At 51.2% G+C, this 15,890-nt stretch overlaps 1 long non-coding RNA gene across 3 annotated transcripts in view; it reads right to left on the bottom strand.

The window, feature by feature from the left end:
* The window catches only part of LOC104008323 (uncharacterized), a 108,909-nt gene that overhangs the window by 67,702 nt on the left and 25,317 nt on the right, over positions 1-15,890 (bottom strand). The window contains exons 6-7 of one of the 3 annotated variants that reach the window (XR_682869.5): positions 4,129-4,214; positions 3,895-4,052 (exon numbers count right to left, since the gene is read on the bottom strand). The exons of the other annotated variants lie outside the window; for them this stretch is intronic. This is a non-coding gene — a long non-coding RNA (uncharacterized LOC104008323). Of the gene's footprint in view, positions 1-3,894; positions 4,053-4,128; positions 4,215-15,890 lie in introns of those variants that run through there. 3 annotated transcript variants of the gene reach the window in all.

The raw sequence follows: 15,890 nt of genomic DNA, 5'->3' as shown, positions 1-15,890 counted from the left end.
GAGGATGTGATTCACTCTGTCCAAGAAACAGCACAGCCAAGCAGCCACTCAGCTGAGACTTGAAGGATGAGGGGGAGCTCATTAATCAGGTGATGGCAGAGAGCACCCCACACAGGGACAAGGGAACAGAGACTGCGGGTAGCCAATCTATGGCATGTTGGAGAATTTGTATGGCTAGAGGGCCTTGGTGCATTTGGTAAAATTGACATGATCATATTGCCAACTGCCCTTCCCCCAACAAACTCTTGTTTATCCTTTAAGTCCCAATTCAGGCATCACCTTTTCCAGGAAGCCTTCCTGCCTGTCAGAGTTGGATGCTCCTTTCTCTGTCTGCATAGCCCACACGTTCTGGCACGGGTGGGGAGATGAACTGACCTCTGCTGCTTGAACTATGAGCTTCTGCAGGGTGCAGGTTGGGTGGTGTTCTTTCTAGAATCCTTAGCCCTTGGCACAGGACTGAAACAGGCCAAACATCACAGCCATGACCCTGAGGGCTTGTCAGGAGGATTACAGGAAGCCAACTTTTTGTAAAGGGTTGCACGGCCACAGTAAATGCACAGTAAATGTCTGCTATGTTCTTACCAAACATTTGTCAAATAAACAAATACATTCTGTAATATTTTACCTTTCTTCTTATTAAGAGATATTTCAGAGCCACACTGGATGAGAAGAGGGGGTGGAGGTGGGCATCATTCTCTGCTCCCCTCATCTCTAAGCCCATGGAAAGGCCTGGGGTAGTAATTGCAGAGGGAGAAATAATTTTTAAATGTCTCGCTTTTTGTGCTTTTATTGTCAAATGATAGCATTGTTCACAGTTTTTGAAATACTGAAAGCAAGTCTGCACAACTCTTTCTGCAGAAACAATGGGAGCATGTGTGTGAGTGTGTATAAGCATGTGAGATCTCTGTTCCTTTGCCATAATGTGTGTGTGTGTATGAGTGTGTGTGATTTTTGTTCCTCTACAATAGTGGGTGTCTGTATGTGTGAGTGTGTATGAGTGTGTGTGATCTCTGTTCCTCGCAATAATGAGGGTTTGTGAGTATGTATGAGTGTGTGTGATCGCTTTTCCTCTACAATAATGGGTGTGTGTGTGTGAGTGTGATCTCTGTCTGTTCCTCTACAATAATGGGGGTGTGTATGTAAGTGTGTCTGAGTGTGTGTGATCTCTGTTCCTCTGCAATAATGGCGGTGTATGTGTGAGTGTATGTGTGTGATTTCTGTTCCTCTGCAATAATGGGGGTGTGTGTGTGAGGGTGTGTGATCTCTGTTCCTCTATAATAATGGGGGTGTGTGTGAGTGTATATGAGTGTGTGTGATCTCTGCTCTTCTACAATAATGTGTGTGTGAGAGGGAGAGATCTCTGTTCCTCTACAATAATGGGGGTGTGTATGTGAGTGTGTGTGATCTCTGTTCCCCTGCAATAATGGGGGTGTGTGAGTGTGTATGAGTGTGTGTGATCGCTGTTCCTCTACAATAACTGGGGTGTGTGTGAGTGTGTATGAGTGTGTGTGACTCTGTTCCTCTACAATAATGGGTGTGTGTCAGTGTGTGTGATCTCTGTCTGTTCCTCTACAATTAAGTGACCAGAAGCAGGTGGCTTCAAAGGTGAATTAATTATCTGCTGGAAAAATTGGGCTAGAAAAATCTAGTCATTAGGAAACCAGAAAAGCAAGAAATGTAACTTCTGCTCAATGAAAGTGAACTGAATTTCTATTGAGGCCCCCTTTCTCTAAAACTCATTTTCAACTAACTCAGTGCTGTCAGCCAGCCCTGGGGCTGTACTTGGGGCTTACATGTGGCTAAGATGTCAGGCAGCAGGGTCTGGTCCTTGTTGTCGTCTCACTTCATGGCCACAAACATGTACTCATTCCCTGCTGGTCTCAGTTCCTGAGCCAGTCCTGATGATCCATGGAGACTCCTACCTCGCTCCTGCCTCCCAGCTTAACCAAATGGTCTCTCTCCCTCTCCACCCCACCACCACTCCTACTGTCTCCAACCCCTCTTCGACACCCAGGAGCCATCTGGCTGCTTCTGTACCTCTCTGGGGACTCTCAACTTCCCTGCACTGAGACACCCACACCTGGCTCTTTCTGCCCTATAGCTCTGGCACCGTAATGAGTCAAGGGCAGTACTGAGATTTCACAAGTTCCCAGGCCTTCCCCCGGGGAATTGGAGGTGCGTGTCTCCTCTGCTCTCAGTCCCCAGATCCAGAGAGGGGTCTGCTTCTCCTTCCCTTCCCACAAGCACCAAAGCTCTCTCTTCTTCTCTCACTTCTTCCTTCAATCCCCTCCAAAAGTTATCTAGCTACAGGGCAATAAGAACTGGCTTTGACTGATTTGCATTCTTTCAAATATTTTCTTGTGCTAAGACCTAAGCTGCTGGAAGTCAAAAGCAGATTATTTGTATTTTTGCTCTTCTGCTGCCTATATTAGAAGATGGAAGGAGAGGAGGAAATGCCAGAGAAAGAAGCATGGATAACATCGCAGAATACCACACCCTACCCAGGTGGCAAGACAAGTCCAGGCTCCTCAGGTTTAAGTGGATATCCAGTCCCGTAGTGCTGCCAGACAACTGTCTTGGGTACATCTGGCCACCACGTGCTGGCTAAGATATGGGGGGACCCTTGGGGGGCACTCATACCTGGCTTGCATCTCAGCTGTTCCTTCCTCCCTGTGTGACAGATCAAGCACCTCCCCCCTGAACCCTGGCTCCTTACCAGGACTGCTGGGGCCACAGCGATAGCGTGAGAAGCAATCAGGGCTTGGGACCCGAAAAGAACCACGGAGACTCCCCAATGGTCCCACATTTATTCTCTTCCACGTGGTCTGGATAGAAAACTAGAGGGAGTGTGGACAGCACTTGCCTCCGCTGAAAAAGTAACTCTAACCCTCTTCCCCCAACTCAGACTGTTCCAGAACAGCCGGAGGCGTAGAGCCACACGTTCCTCTCAGCGAGCCTGTGAGTGAGGCTGAATTGCACTAAAGAGATTGTGCAGGCGCCGCCAGCTTCCCAAAGGCAGACTCTTCCCACAGCTGCAAACACTCCTCTAAGAACTCACCCACCCTTGCAGCTTGACCAACGTTCTCTGCAACTTCCTAGAAGATGAAAACATACCCTCCAGCTCTAGCTGTTCTCAGGTTTACTTTCTGACACCCCCTTCCCAGAGAGCTCCCATTCTCCCAGGGGCCTCCCTTTCCAGGGGCCAGCACTTAACCGTTGTCTTCTCCCAACAAAGCCTAAGAGAGGGCTTCCTGACCCGCTGGCCCAAAGGCCTGGGTCCCGGGCCACTCAGTCCTTCCATTTTGTCTCCCACAGCTGAGCCCACTGTTTCCTAGTGGATCCGCCTTCCAATGCCACCACCTTCCCTTCTACGAAGTCCCAGCCAGGGGATGAACTACAGAGGCAGCCCCTTCCCCCATCACCATTACTGTCACTGACTGGCTGTGGGCCTTCATGCTCTTCTGGGTTCTGGGTGGATGGTGGCCAGGGAAAATGCAGGGGGTGGGGTGCCGTGACAGGGAAGTCACCTGCAGCCCAGATCTGCTGCGTCCCAGGGTGTGCACTGGAAAGTGAATTGTTTCTTGTTCTTTTTTTTCTTTGTTATATGCTCTAGGGAATAAAAGGAATTTTCTTCCTTACACCCACCTCACCCCCAGCGGGACCAGACTCTTCCTGTCTGAGATTTCCTCACTCCCTGTGGGGTTTGGGGGGTACAGACACTGGTTTGGGGGGTTTTAATCTCTGGAAAGAAGAGAACTTGTCAGGACCTCCAAGAGACCTCCCTAAACAGAACCTGTTTTTGAATAACCTGAGGGTATTTCTCTAGGTCATCCCTGAGGGCAGGGGAGGGTCAGGCTCTCGGTTTCAAAGATAGGTTGGGAATGGGGGGCCTACCTGGACTGGAACAGGATGCACTTTTGAGGGTCCTGTGAGTGGTGGGCACTGGGACCTCACCTACCTGGGAGAACCCCTGTGGAGACAGTGCCAGGAGCCCCTTGTGGCCTTGCTCGAGATCACAACCTCTGAGAAACCTTCCAGTGGGCTGGGAGAACCTGGGCCAGGAGTTACTGGTGGTGAGTGAATGGCCCTGGCCTCACCTGCCTGAGGCCTCACCTCCCAAGTACTCACCTGCCCATTCTTGAGTTGCTTACCCCCTGAATCTCAACAAAGTCCCCGGGAAGAGAAGAGTGGCCCTGGGTGACTGCTGGGGGATTCTTGCCAAGTGGTCAAGTTGAAACCAGGTGGGATTTCATGTGGAAACATAAAGAAAGAAAACGTTTCTTTGCAACATTAAAAGCAGCCCTTGAGAGGAGGACTGTGTGGTAGATAGAGCTCCCTCTCCCCTCTCCCCTCTCCCCTCTCCCCTCCCCCCTCCCCCCTCCCCCCTCCCCCCTCTCCCCTCTCCCCTCTCCCCTCTCCCCTCTTTCCACGGTCTCCCTCTGATGCCGAGCCGAAGCTGGACGGTACTGCTGCCATCTCAGCTCACTGCAACCTCCCTGCCCGATTCTCCTGCCTCAGCCTGCCGAGTGCCTGCGATTGCAGGCGTGCGCCGCCACGCCTGACTGGTTTTCGTATTTTTTTGGTGGAGACGGGGTTTCGATGTGTCGGCTGGGCTGGTCTCCAGCTCCTAACCGCGAGTGATCCGCCAGCCTCGGCCTCCCGAGGTGCCGGGATTGCAGACGGAGTCTCGTTAACTCAGTGCTCAATGGCGCCCAGGCTGGAGTGCAGTGGCGTGATCTCGGCTCGCTACAACCACCTCCCAGCCGCCTGCCTTGGCCTCCCTAAGTGCCGAGATTGCAGCCTCTGCCTGGCAGCCACCCCGTCTGGGAAGTGAGGAGCGTCTCCGCCTGACTGCCCATCGTCTGGGATGTGAGGAGCCCCTCTGCCTGGCTGCCCAGTCTGGAAAGTGAGGAGCGTCTCTGCCCGGCTGCCATCCCATCTAGGAAGTGAGGAGCGCCTCTTCCCGGCCGCCATCACATCTGGGAAGTGAGGAGCGTCTCTGCCCGGCCGCCCATCGTCTGAGATGTGGGGAGCACCTCTGCCCTGCCGCCCCGTCCGGGATGTGAGGAGTGTCTCTGCCCAGCCGCCCTGTCTGAGAAGTGAGGAGACCCTCTGCCCGGCAACCGCCCCGTCTGAGAAGTGAGGAGCCCCTCCGCCCGGCAGCCACCCCATCTGAGAAGTGAGGAGCGTCCTCCCTCCTCGTCTGGGAGGGAGGTGGGGAGGTCAGCCCCCCGCCCGGCCAGCCGCCCCGTCTGGGAGGTGAGGGGCACCTCTGCCCGGCCGCCCCTACCGGGAAGTGAGGAGCCCCTCTGCCCGGCCAGCCGCCTCGTCCGGGAGGGAGGTGGGGGGGTCAGCCCCCCGCCTGGCCAGCCGCCCCGTCTGGGAGGCGAGGGGTGCCTCTGCCTGGCCGCCCCTACTGGGAAGTGAGGAGCCCCTCTGCCCGGCCAGCCGCCCCGTCCGGGAGGGAGGTGGGGGGGTCAGCCCCCCTCCCGGCCAGCCGCCCCATCCGGGAGGGAGGTGGGGGGATCAGCCCCCCGCCTGGCCAGCCGCCCCGTCCGGGAGGGAGGTGGGGGGATCAGCCCCCTGCCCGGCCAGCCGCCCTGTCCAGGAGGTGGGGGGGGCGCCTCTGCCCGGCCGCCCCTACTGGGAAGTGAGGAGCCCCTCTGCCCGGCCAGCCGCTCTGTCTGGGAGGGAGGTGGGGGGGTCAGCCCCCGGCCCGGCCAGCCGCCCCGTCCGGGAGGGAGGTGGGGGGGTTAGCCCCCCGCCTGGCCAGCCGCCCCATCTGGGAGGTGAGGGGCGCCTCTGCCCGGCCACCCCTTCTGGGAAGTGAGGAGCCCCTCTGCCCGGCCAGCCGCCCCGTCCAGGAGGGAGGTGGGGGGGTCAGCCCCCCGCCCGGCCAGCCGCCCCGTCCAGGAGGGAGGTGGGGGGGTCAGCCCCCCGCCCGGCCAGCCGCCCCGTCCGGGAGGGAGGTGGGGGGGTCAGCCCCCCGCCCGGCCAGCCGCCCCGTCCGGGAGGGAGGTGGGGGGGTCAGCCCCCCGCCCGGCCAGCCGCCCCGTCCGGGAGGGAGGTGGGGGGGTCAGCCCCCCGCCCGGCCAGCCGCCCCGTCCGGGAGGGAGGTGGGGGGGTCAGCCCCCCGCCCGGCCAGCCGCCCCGTCCGGGAGGGAGGTGGGGGGGTCAGCCCCCCGCCCGGCCAGCCGCCCCGTCCGGGAGGGAGGTGGGGGGGTCAGCCCCCCGCCCGGCCAGCCGCCCCGTCCGGGAGGGAGGTGGGGGGGTCAGCCCCCCGCCCGGCCAGCCGCCCCGTCCGGGAGGGAGGTGGGGGGTCAGCCCCCCGCCCGGCCAGCCGCCCTGTCCAGGAGGTGAGGGGCGCCTCTGCCCGGCCGCCCCTACCGGGAAGTGAGGAGCCCCTCTGCCCGGCCAGCCGCCCCCTCCGGGAGGGAGGTGGGGGGGTCAGCCCCCCGCCGGGCCAGCCGCCCCGTCGGGGAAGTGAGGGGCGCCTCTGCCCGGCCGCCCCTACCGGGAAGTGAGGAGCCCCTCTGCCCGGCCAGCCGCCCCGTCCGGGAGGTGAGGGGCGCTTCTGCCCGGCCGCCCCTACTGGGAAGTGAGGAGCTCCTCTGCCCGGCCACCACCCCATCTGGGAGGTGTACTCAACAGCTCATTGAGAACGGGCCATGAAGACAATGGCAGTTTTGTGGAATAGAAAGGGGGGAAAGGTGGGGAAAAGATTGAGAAATCGGATGGTTGCTGTGTCTGTGTAGAAAGAGGTAGACATGGGAGACTTTTCATTTTGTTCTGTACTAAGAAAAATTCTTCTGCCTTGGGATCCTGTTGATCTGTGACCTTACCCCCAACCCTGTGCTCTCTGAAACATGTGCTGTATCCACTCAGGGTTGAATGGATTAAGGGCGGTGCAAGATGTGCTTTGTTAAACAGATGCTTGAAGGCAGCATGTTCGTTAAGAGTCATCACCACTCCTTAATCTCAAGTACCCAGGGACACAAACACTGCGGAAGGCCGCAGGGTCCTCTGCCTAGGAAAACCAGAGAACTTTGTTCACTTGTTTATCTGCTGACCTTCCCTCCACTATTGTCCTGTGACCCTGCCAAATCCCCCTCTGCGAGAAACACCCAAGAATGATCAATAAAAAAGAAAAAAAAAAAAAAGAAAAAAGAAAAGAAAAAAAAAAAAAAAAAAAAAAAAAACGTTTCTTTGCATCTCAAGTCTAAGGGTGGATTCATGTTTGGCAAATGTTATCCCACCTCTCCTATGATTCCCATTTTACAGATGAGGAAATTAAGGCTCAAGGAAAGTGAGTAACCCCCAAGTTCACTGAGTACAGTCAAATGCAGCTTTGTCTGACTACAAAGAACATGCTTTTTCATCCTCCCCATATAGTTAGTAGATATCAGTTAGCACAAAGCTATTTAGTGGCAGGGTCCAGGCCAACATCTGGGACCCTACTGGTTTCAGAAATGGGGCGATTCTCTCTGGAGTCATCCTCTTGGGAACAGACTGGCCCCAGAAGTTCTTCTAGACCTGCAACTGGATGCCCTCAGCTCTGTAAGTCACTGTCCCCCACCTGTGGAGTCGGTACAGTGAGACAGGATTTATCCTTCTCATGAAAATTTTGAGAATGACATGAGAAAATGTGCATAGAAGCACTTTAGAAATTAAAAGTGATTGTGTTAGGCTAATAATGCCCCCACTGAAATATATCTACATCCTCATCCTTGAAACTTGAGACGGTTACCTTATATGGCATTAAAAAGGATGAACCCTTACAGATATGATGTGACTAAATTAAGGATCTTGAGACAGACATTATCTTGGATTATTTGGATGGTTCTTAAACTCAAGCACATGCATCCTCATCTGAGTGGGCAGAGGAAGATTTTATACACAGACACAGAGGAGAAGGAGGTGTAACCACAGAGGCAGAGCCTGGGGCGACATGGCCACAAGCCAAGGACTACCAGCAGCCACCCCAGCTGGAGGAGGTAAGGAATGGCTTCTTGCTTGGAACCTCCAGAGAAAGCACAGCTCTGCAGGTACCTTGATTCCATCCCAGTGATATATGTATTAGTCCATTTTCACACTGCTAATAAAGGCATACCTGAGACTGGGTAATTTATTCAGGAAAGAGGTTTAATGGACTTACAGTTCCACATGGCTGGGGAGGCCCCACAATCATGGCGCAAGGCAAGGAGGAGCAAGTCACATCTTATATGGATGGCAGCAGGCAAAGAGAGTTTGTGCAGAGAGGATACCCCCGTTTTAAAAACCATGAGATCTCATCAGACTCACTCACTATCATGAGAACAGCAGGGGAACGACCTGCCCCCATGATTCAACCATCTCCTACCGAGTCCCTTCCACAATATGTGGGAATTATGGGAACTACAAGATGAGATGTAGGAGGGGACACAGAGCCAAACCAAATCTTTCTGCCCCTGCCCACCCCCCAATCTCATGTCTTCACATTTCAAAACCAATTATGCCTTCCCAGTAGTCCCCTAAAGTTTTAACTCATCTCAGCATTAACTCAAAAGTCCACAGTCCAAAGTCTCATCTGAGACAAGGCAAGTCTCTTCTGCCTATCAGCCTGTAAAATCAAAAGCAAGTTAGTGACTTCCTAGATACAATGGGAGTACAGTCATGGGTAAATACAGCTGTTCCAAATGGGAGAAATTGGCCAAAACAAAGGAGTTACAGGCCCCAAGCAAGTCCAAAATCCAGTGGGGCAGTCAAATCTTAAAGCTCCAAAATGATCTCCTTTGACAACATGTCTAACATACAGGTCACACTGATGCAAGAGGTGAGTTCTCATGGTCTTGGGCAGCTCCACCCCTGTGGCTTTGCAGGGTATAGGCCCCCTTCTCACTGCTTTTATGGCATTGAATGCCTGCGGCTTTTCCAGGCACATGGTGCAAACTGTCAGTGGATCTACCATTCTGAGGTCTGGAGGATGGGGATGACCCTCTTCTCATAGCTCCACTAGGTGGTGCCCCAGTGGGGACTCTGTGTGGCACCCCCAACCCCACATTTCCCTTCCACATTGCCCTAGCCGAGGTTCTCCATGAGGGCCCCGCCCCTGCAGCAAACTTTTGCCTGGGCATCCACGCATTTCCATACATCCTCTGAAATGTAGGCGAAGGTTCCCAAACTTCAGTTCTTGATGCCTGTGAACCTACAGGCTCAACATCATGTGGAAGCTGCCAAGGCTTGGTGCTTTCAGCCTCTGAACCAACAGCCTAAGCTATACCTTGGCCCCTTTTAGTCATGGCTGGAGTGGCTGGGATACAGGGCAGCAAGTCCCTAGACTGCACACAGCAGAGGGACCCTGGGCCAGGCCCCCGAAACCATTTTTTCCTCCTAAACCTCTGGGCCTGTGATGGGAGGGGCTGCCACAAAGGTCTCTGACATGCCCTGGAAACGTTTTCCCCATTCTCTTGGGGATTAACATTCCACTCTTTGTTACTTATGCAAATTTCTGCAGCAAGCTTGAATTTCTCCTCAGAAAATGGGATTTTCTTTTCTATCACGTTGTCAGACAGCAAATTTTCCAAATTTTTATGCTCTGCTTCCCTTATAAAACTGAATGCCTTTAACAATGCCCAAGTCACTTCTTGAATGCTTTGCTGCTTAGAAATCTCTTCTGCCAGATACCCTAAATTATCTCTCTCAAGTTCAAAGTTCCACAAATCTCTAGGGCAGGGGCAAAATGCTGCCAGTCTCTTTGCTAAAACATAACAAGAGTCACCTTTGCTCCAATTCCCAACAAGTTCCTCATCTCCATCTAAGACCACCTTAGCCTGGATTCCATTGTCCATATTGCTATCAGCCTTTTGGTCAAAGCCATTCAACAAGTCTCTAGGGAGTTCCAAACTTTCCCACATTTTCCTATCTTCTTCTGAGCCCTCCAAACTGTTCCAACCTCTGCCTGTTACCCAGTTCCAAAGTCACTTCCACATTTTCAGGTACCTTTTCAGCAGCACCCCACTCTACTGGTACCAATTCACTGTATTAGTCCATTTTCACATGGCTGATAAAGACATACCTGAGACTGGGTCATTTATACAGGAAAGCAGTTTAATGGACTTACAATTCCATGTGGCTGGGGAGGCCTCACAATCATGGCGCAAGGCAAGGAGGAGCAAGTCATGTTTTACATGAATGGCAGTAGGCAAAGAGAGCTTGTGCAGGGAGACTCCCATTTAAAACCATCAGATTTCATGAGACAGACTCACCATTACGAGAACAACATGGGAAAGACCCACCCCATTGATTCAACCATCTCCCACCGAGTCCCTCCCACAGCATGTGGGGATTATGGGAGCTACAAGATGAGATTTGGGTGGGGCACAGAGCCAAACCATATCAATATTGATCTCAGATATCTGGCCCCCAGAACTGTGAGAAAATAAATTTCTGTTGTTTAAAGCCACCAAGTTTGTGATCATCTGTTAAAGCAGCCCTAGAAAATGAACAGAAAAAGGGAATAACGCTTTTGGCAAAACAGATGTTCTGAGGTGATCACAGAAAAAATTCTAACCAATCACACCTGTGCTGCACAATGACTAATTTGGGAAACTGGAAGTTCCCTGTCACAAAAGCTCAAGTCACCGGACAATTACCCAAACTTTCATTTCTTCTCCCTCAATATCCTCATGAAGACAGGGCTTGTGTTAACTCTCATATGCTGATTGCACAAGTACAAAATAGCACAATGCCTTTAGAGGGAAATTTGGCAACAAATTCCCTTGGCCCAGCCATCGCGCTACTAGAATGTTTCCTAATGATACACTGACCTCCACCAAATGTGCACCCCTGGGAGTGTTTGAATACACTAATGCATATCCACTCAATAGAGTTAATAAACATACATATGTATACACATATATACATATTATACACACACACGTGCTCATTCATAAAAAGACACACAGAATGATAAACCAAAATCTAATAAAAATGTCTACCTATAGGGAGTAAGTAGGAATGGCATGGAGAGAGGAGGTTTAGGGGTGAGATTTCTCTGAGTATTCCTTTTTACCTGGTTTTGTCTTTTGAACCATGGCATGTTTTACATATTTTAAAAATACTAAGTAAAAAAGGATAAACAAAAGCAAACCCTAAAATCTAATACAAACAGAAACAAATGACTCTATATGCATATCAAACTTAAAACCATTCAGAAAAAAGAATTAGTTCAAGTAATTTTTGAACTCAGTGCTCTGACTCTACACACTTAGTGGGATGTATTCAAAGGATAAGAATAGCTACAAAAAAATCTTGCACTTTAACTTAGTGAGTTTGTTGGTGGTAGTGCTCTTGGGATAGTAATTCTGACACTATTTTGGGTACCTTGAGAATGAGCAACTAGATTGATGTAGATGAGAAGCACAGTTGTCACTGGGAGAAGGAAAGTACAAATATGAAAGAGAGATAGTATCAGTATGCACATGTGATTTGTAAAAATACAAAGTGCATTAAGGGCCCTGCTTCTTAGTTCCTCCCTGTGTCCACACCCTTTGCCACATGACTTTGCAGTTTCCCCCACTAAAGAGGCAGAGGATACCTCCCTGTCCTTGCCTTTGTAGTGACCATGTGACTTGCTGTGGCTGACAGAGTGAGTGGATATGATGTAGCCAAACATTTGTAAAGTGCTTATGCAGTTGGGCTTTCCCGTTTGGGCCTCTGCCATGACCATAAGAACATACCCAAGTTAGCCCAGTGACCCCGGGAGGATGAGAGGCACATGGAGGAGAGATGAACCAACCCTGCTGAGCCCAGCCTAGATGGTCTGATCCCTGGCAGATTCCCAGACACACAAATGAGCCCAGCCATGATCAGATCTCCAGCCAACCTGAAGGCCCAGGAGAATAAATGATTTTTCTTTTAAGCCACTGAGTTTTAGGGTGGTTCGTTAAGTAGCAAAATCAACCCCTTTAGAAGGAAATTTGGCAACAAATTCCCTTGGCCATTACGCTACTAGAATTTTCTAGAGGATACACCCACCTCCACAAAATGCACTTTGTTAGCTTTTGTCATTTAGTGGGATTGGTGGGATGGAGCAACAGAAATACTGTCAGTGGGCTGGTGGTATAGCACAACAGAAATAAAGGAAAACAAGGACCAGAAGGGTGGTCAGCGACCCTGGGCCTGCACAGGACATGACGTGATATAGGAACATCACAAACAGCAGCAGCTCCTTCCCTTTCCCTTTGACAAACACACTAGAAAAAAACAAACAAGCAAAAAACTTGACCTACTGATAGCATTTGAATCCAAGAATTGCATTCCATTTGAGAGCTAAGGCCAAAGCCAGAACCAAGAGGGCAGTGGTGAGCTCTGATGCTGTGGATTCAAGATAACTCAAACTTGCAGGGAATACATAAACTCTAATTTTATGTCTTAATGATATGTTAAAAATAAGATTATGATTGTTGCATTTTTGAGTAGAACATAAGGTCATTTCGTCCAGTCCCTCATTTTACAGATGAAAAAACTGAGGCCCAGAGAAGCCAAAGACACAGCAAGGGTGCAGCAGAGCCAGATTGGAATATGGGTCTGGTCACTGCCTCCTCCTGTCCCTCCAGGCTATCCCCGAAGGCTACAGAATCCTCCTGTTCATCATAAGGGGAAGATCTTTTGTGAGACAGCCCAAGACTGATACTAGATGCTCCAAGCTTCTGTCCTGTTTCATCTTTAACTGAGCACCAGGCACCAGATCTACACTTCCATGTCACCATCATCTTAAACCTGAAGTCTCTATTAAGTTCCACCCAGGAGACCAGTTTCCTCCTCTGTAGAAACACTTCATGTTCTGAAGGTGCTGGTGCCACCGGCTGACTCCAAGAGGTGTTGTCAGCAGGCAGTGCTATCTGATCTGGCCCTATGTTCCCTCTGTTTCTTTTAGTTGTGTATCTGTTGCATTCTTTTAACTCTCCCCTTGTTCCACCCCCACAAAGAAGCAAGATGCAGATAATGTGACAGAATAAAATAACATTTAAAAGAGAAAAAAGATTAAGAACCATTTCAGTAGGCTCTGGCCTGGCTGGTGTGTGCTGATGGAGTCAGGGAGCACACGCAGGAGGTGTCTGATAGTCGCGCGGTGAGAAGAAAGTTGGATAGGCATTGAGGAAGCATGGAGAACTGGTTTCCAGTGCTGGCACTTTGCCATCCCTGGGGACATGAGGGAAGTTACTGAACCTCTCTAAGGCTGTCCCATCTGTAGCCTGGGGACAGCAGCAGCCTCTTGGCAGCTTTCATGAGATAGCATGACGTTGCTCTGGGGACCTTTAGGGCAGGACCCATAATGATGATACTAAAATCATCCTTGTTATAGAAGAGAGGTAACAACCCTTCTTCGGTCCCAAGGTCACTCCTCTGCTCCAGAATGCAGGGAGTTTCTCCTGAAAGTCGGTCTTCATTCTTCCTCTGTAGGTGGCATGGTCCCACTCATTCCCTTATTTATTCCAAATTCAACCATTTACCATTTATCTCTCCCATCCCTCAGCTTCCTTCCATTGCCACCTAGTTTAGGACATCACCAGCCACCCGGATCCATCCACACTGCTCTCAGTCCTGGCCTCCAGGGCACCCCATACCGCAGCAGAGAAGGGTGTATTCCTAAAATGCACTGCTCTTAGGATGAAAAGCACATCCTGAATACAACCAACACGCCGCCATGATGCTGGCTGCTGCCCACACCGCCAGCCTCATCTCATTCTCCTCTCTCCTCCCCGCTCCTCAGACCAGCCACGCTGTGCCACACTCTCATTTCCCCAAACCTACCATTTCTATATTCCCTAGAACTGCCATAACAAATCTCCACAAACCTAGTGGCTTAAAACAGCAGAAATTTATTCTCTCCCCGTCTAGAGGCCAGAAGTCCAAAATTAAGGTGTGGATTTTGCCCCACTCCCTCTGCAGGCTGGAGGGGAAGACATTTTCTTGCCTCTCGTGGCTTCCAGGGGTGGCTGGTAGCCCTTGGGGTTTCTGGGCTTCCAGCTGCAGCACTTCCCTCTCTGCCTCCACTGTCACAAGGCGACCTCCCTCGTGTGTCTGTGTCCTCACATGGCATTCTCCTCCCTGTGTGTCTCCCTCCACTCTTCTTATAAGGACACAAGTCATATAGGATTTAGGGCCAAACCTACTTCAATATGACCTCATCTTCACTTGATAACATCTGCAAAGACCCTATTTCCAAATGAGGTTGCATTCACGGGTACCAGGACTGAGCAGTTTTTAGGGAGATGCAACTCAACCCATATCTGCCAAACATCTTCATGATCAGACCCTTCCTGCAAGACCTTCCCTTTGCTGACACACTTTCCCTACCCACTGTCTCACCCACCTTCATTCTGTCCCTCTGCCCCACCCTGTGGATTTCAGGTCAAAAGTCACCTGCTTCAGGAAGCCTCCCCTGATATACCAGGTCAGTTCCTATTGTGCTTGCTGAATGTCTCTGAGGCCCTCATCCTCCTGTTGAATAGACCTGTGGGGCTATTCAACTAATGTCTGCCTCCTCCATGAGATTACATGCTGCACAGGGACAGAAGCAGACCACTTTGTTTATCACCATGTCCCCAGCATTAAGAACCAAGCCGGTGCTCAGTACACTCAGTACAAGTGAGCTAACAAATGAACAAACTGAGATTGAGAGCACTGTGTGCTAGGCTACAAGGATACAGAGACACTGATGTGGTTTAGATCTGTGGCCCCACCCAAATCACATGTCAAATTATAATCCCCAGTGTTGGAGGCCTGGTGGGAGGTGACTGGATCATGAGGGTGGAGTTTTCGTGAATGGTTTAGCCCCATCCCCACTTGGCACGGTATAGTGAGTGAGTTTTCTAGAGATTTGGTTGTTTAAGTGTGGCGCCTCCTCCCTCTCTCTCTTCCTCCTCTTCCAGCCATGTAAAGTGCTGGCTCCCGCTTCCTCTTCCACCATGAATGTAAGTTTCCTGAGGCCTCCCCAGAAGCCAAGCAGATGTTAGAATAACATTTTCTGTACAGCCTGCAGAATCGTGAGCCAATTAAACCTCTTTTCTTTATAAATTACCCAGTCTCAGGTATTTCTTTGTAGCAATGCTAGAACAAACTAGTACAGACACCAAGGTAGAAGAGGTGGGGTCTCCTGTCTCTTGGCTCAATAGGAAGGAAGGCACCAGACAAGTAACTAAAAGGGAAGGTGGCACATCCTACACCCCAGGGACAAACCAGATACAACAGGATTCAGACTAATTGCTGGGAGACAATAAGGGTCTCACCTCAAAGCTGCCAATTGAGCTGAGTTTTACAGGGAAAGAATGGAGAGAAAGGCATTCCAGGCAGAGGGACCAGCCTATGCAAAGGCACTGAGGTGAGAAAAGGTTCAGAGTATGTGGAGAACAGTAAGATCCAGTCCCCAAATGGACCAGCCAGGGCCAAACTTGGGAACCATTGTCTAAGAGTAGGAAATACTCCATGGATGGAGACTTTTCCCTACTACCCACCACAACTACATCTAGAGTGAAAGAAATGGAGAGGTTAAGTAGCCTTTGCTATGGCAAAAGGAAGGATCCTGCGGTTTGCATTTGATTTGAGCCACTCAGTTACAACTGTGAAGCCATGGCCTCCATCCCTGCATATTCCATAGTAGGCAGCACCTCAGAGTTCCAAATCCTGGGACTTTTCTTTTAAAGGTCTCTGGAAAAGCACAGTAGGTGCCCTTTAGGAACTGGGAATTAAAAGATCACAACAAGAAAGTCCCTTTTCCTGCTGTCCTTGCTCCTTGCTCCTCCTGTGGCCCTGACTGAGACGGGGAGGCCCACGTCTCTGCCTGGCCCCTAAAGAACACTGTGAGTGCATGAAGCCGTCTCTCCTTCCCTTCCCAAAGTCCCCAGAAG

This window comes from Pan troglodytes, chromosome 8, assembly GCF_028858775.2.
Source record: "Pan troglodytes isolate AG18354 chromosome 8, NHGRI_mPanTro3-v2.0_pri, whole genome shotgun sequence".
Classification (NCBI taxonomy): Eukaryota; Metazoa; Chordata; class Mammalia; order Primates; family Hominidae; genus Pan; species Pan troglodytes.
This window is presented reverse-complemented; position numbering and strand designations above follow the sequence as displayed.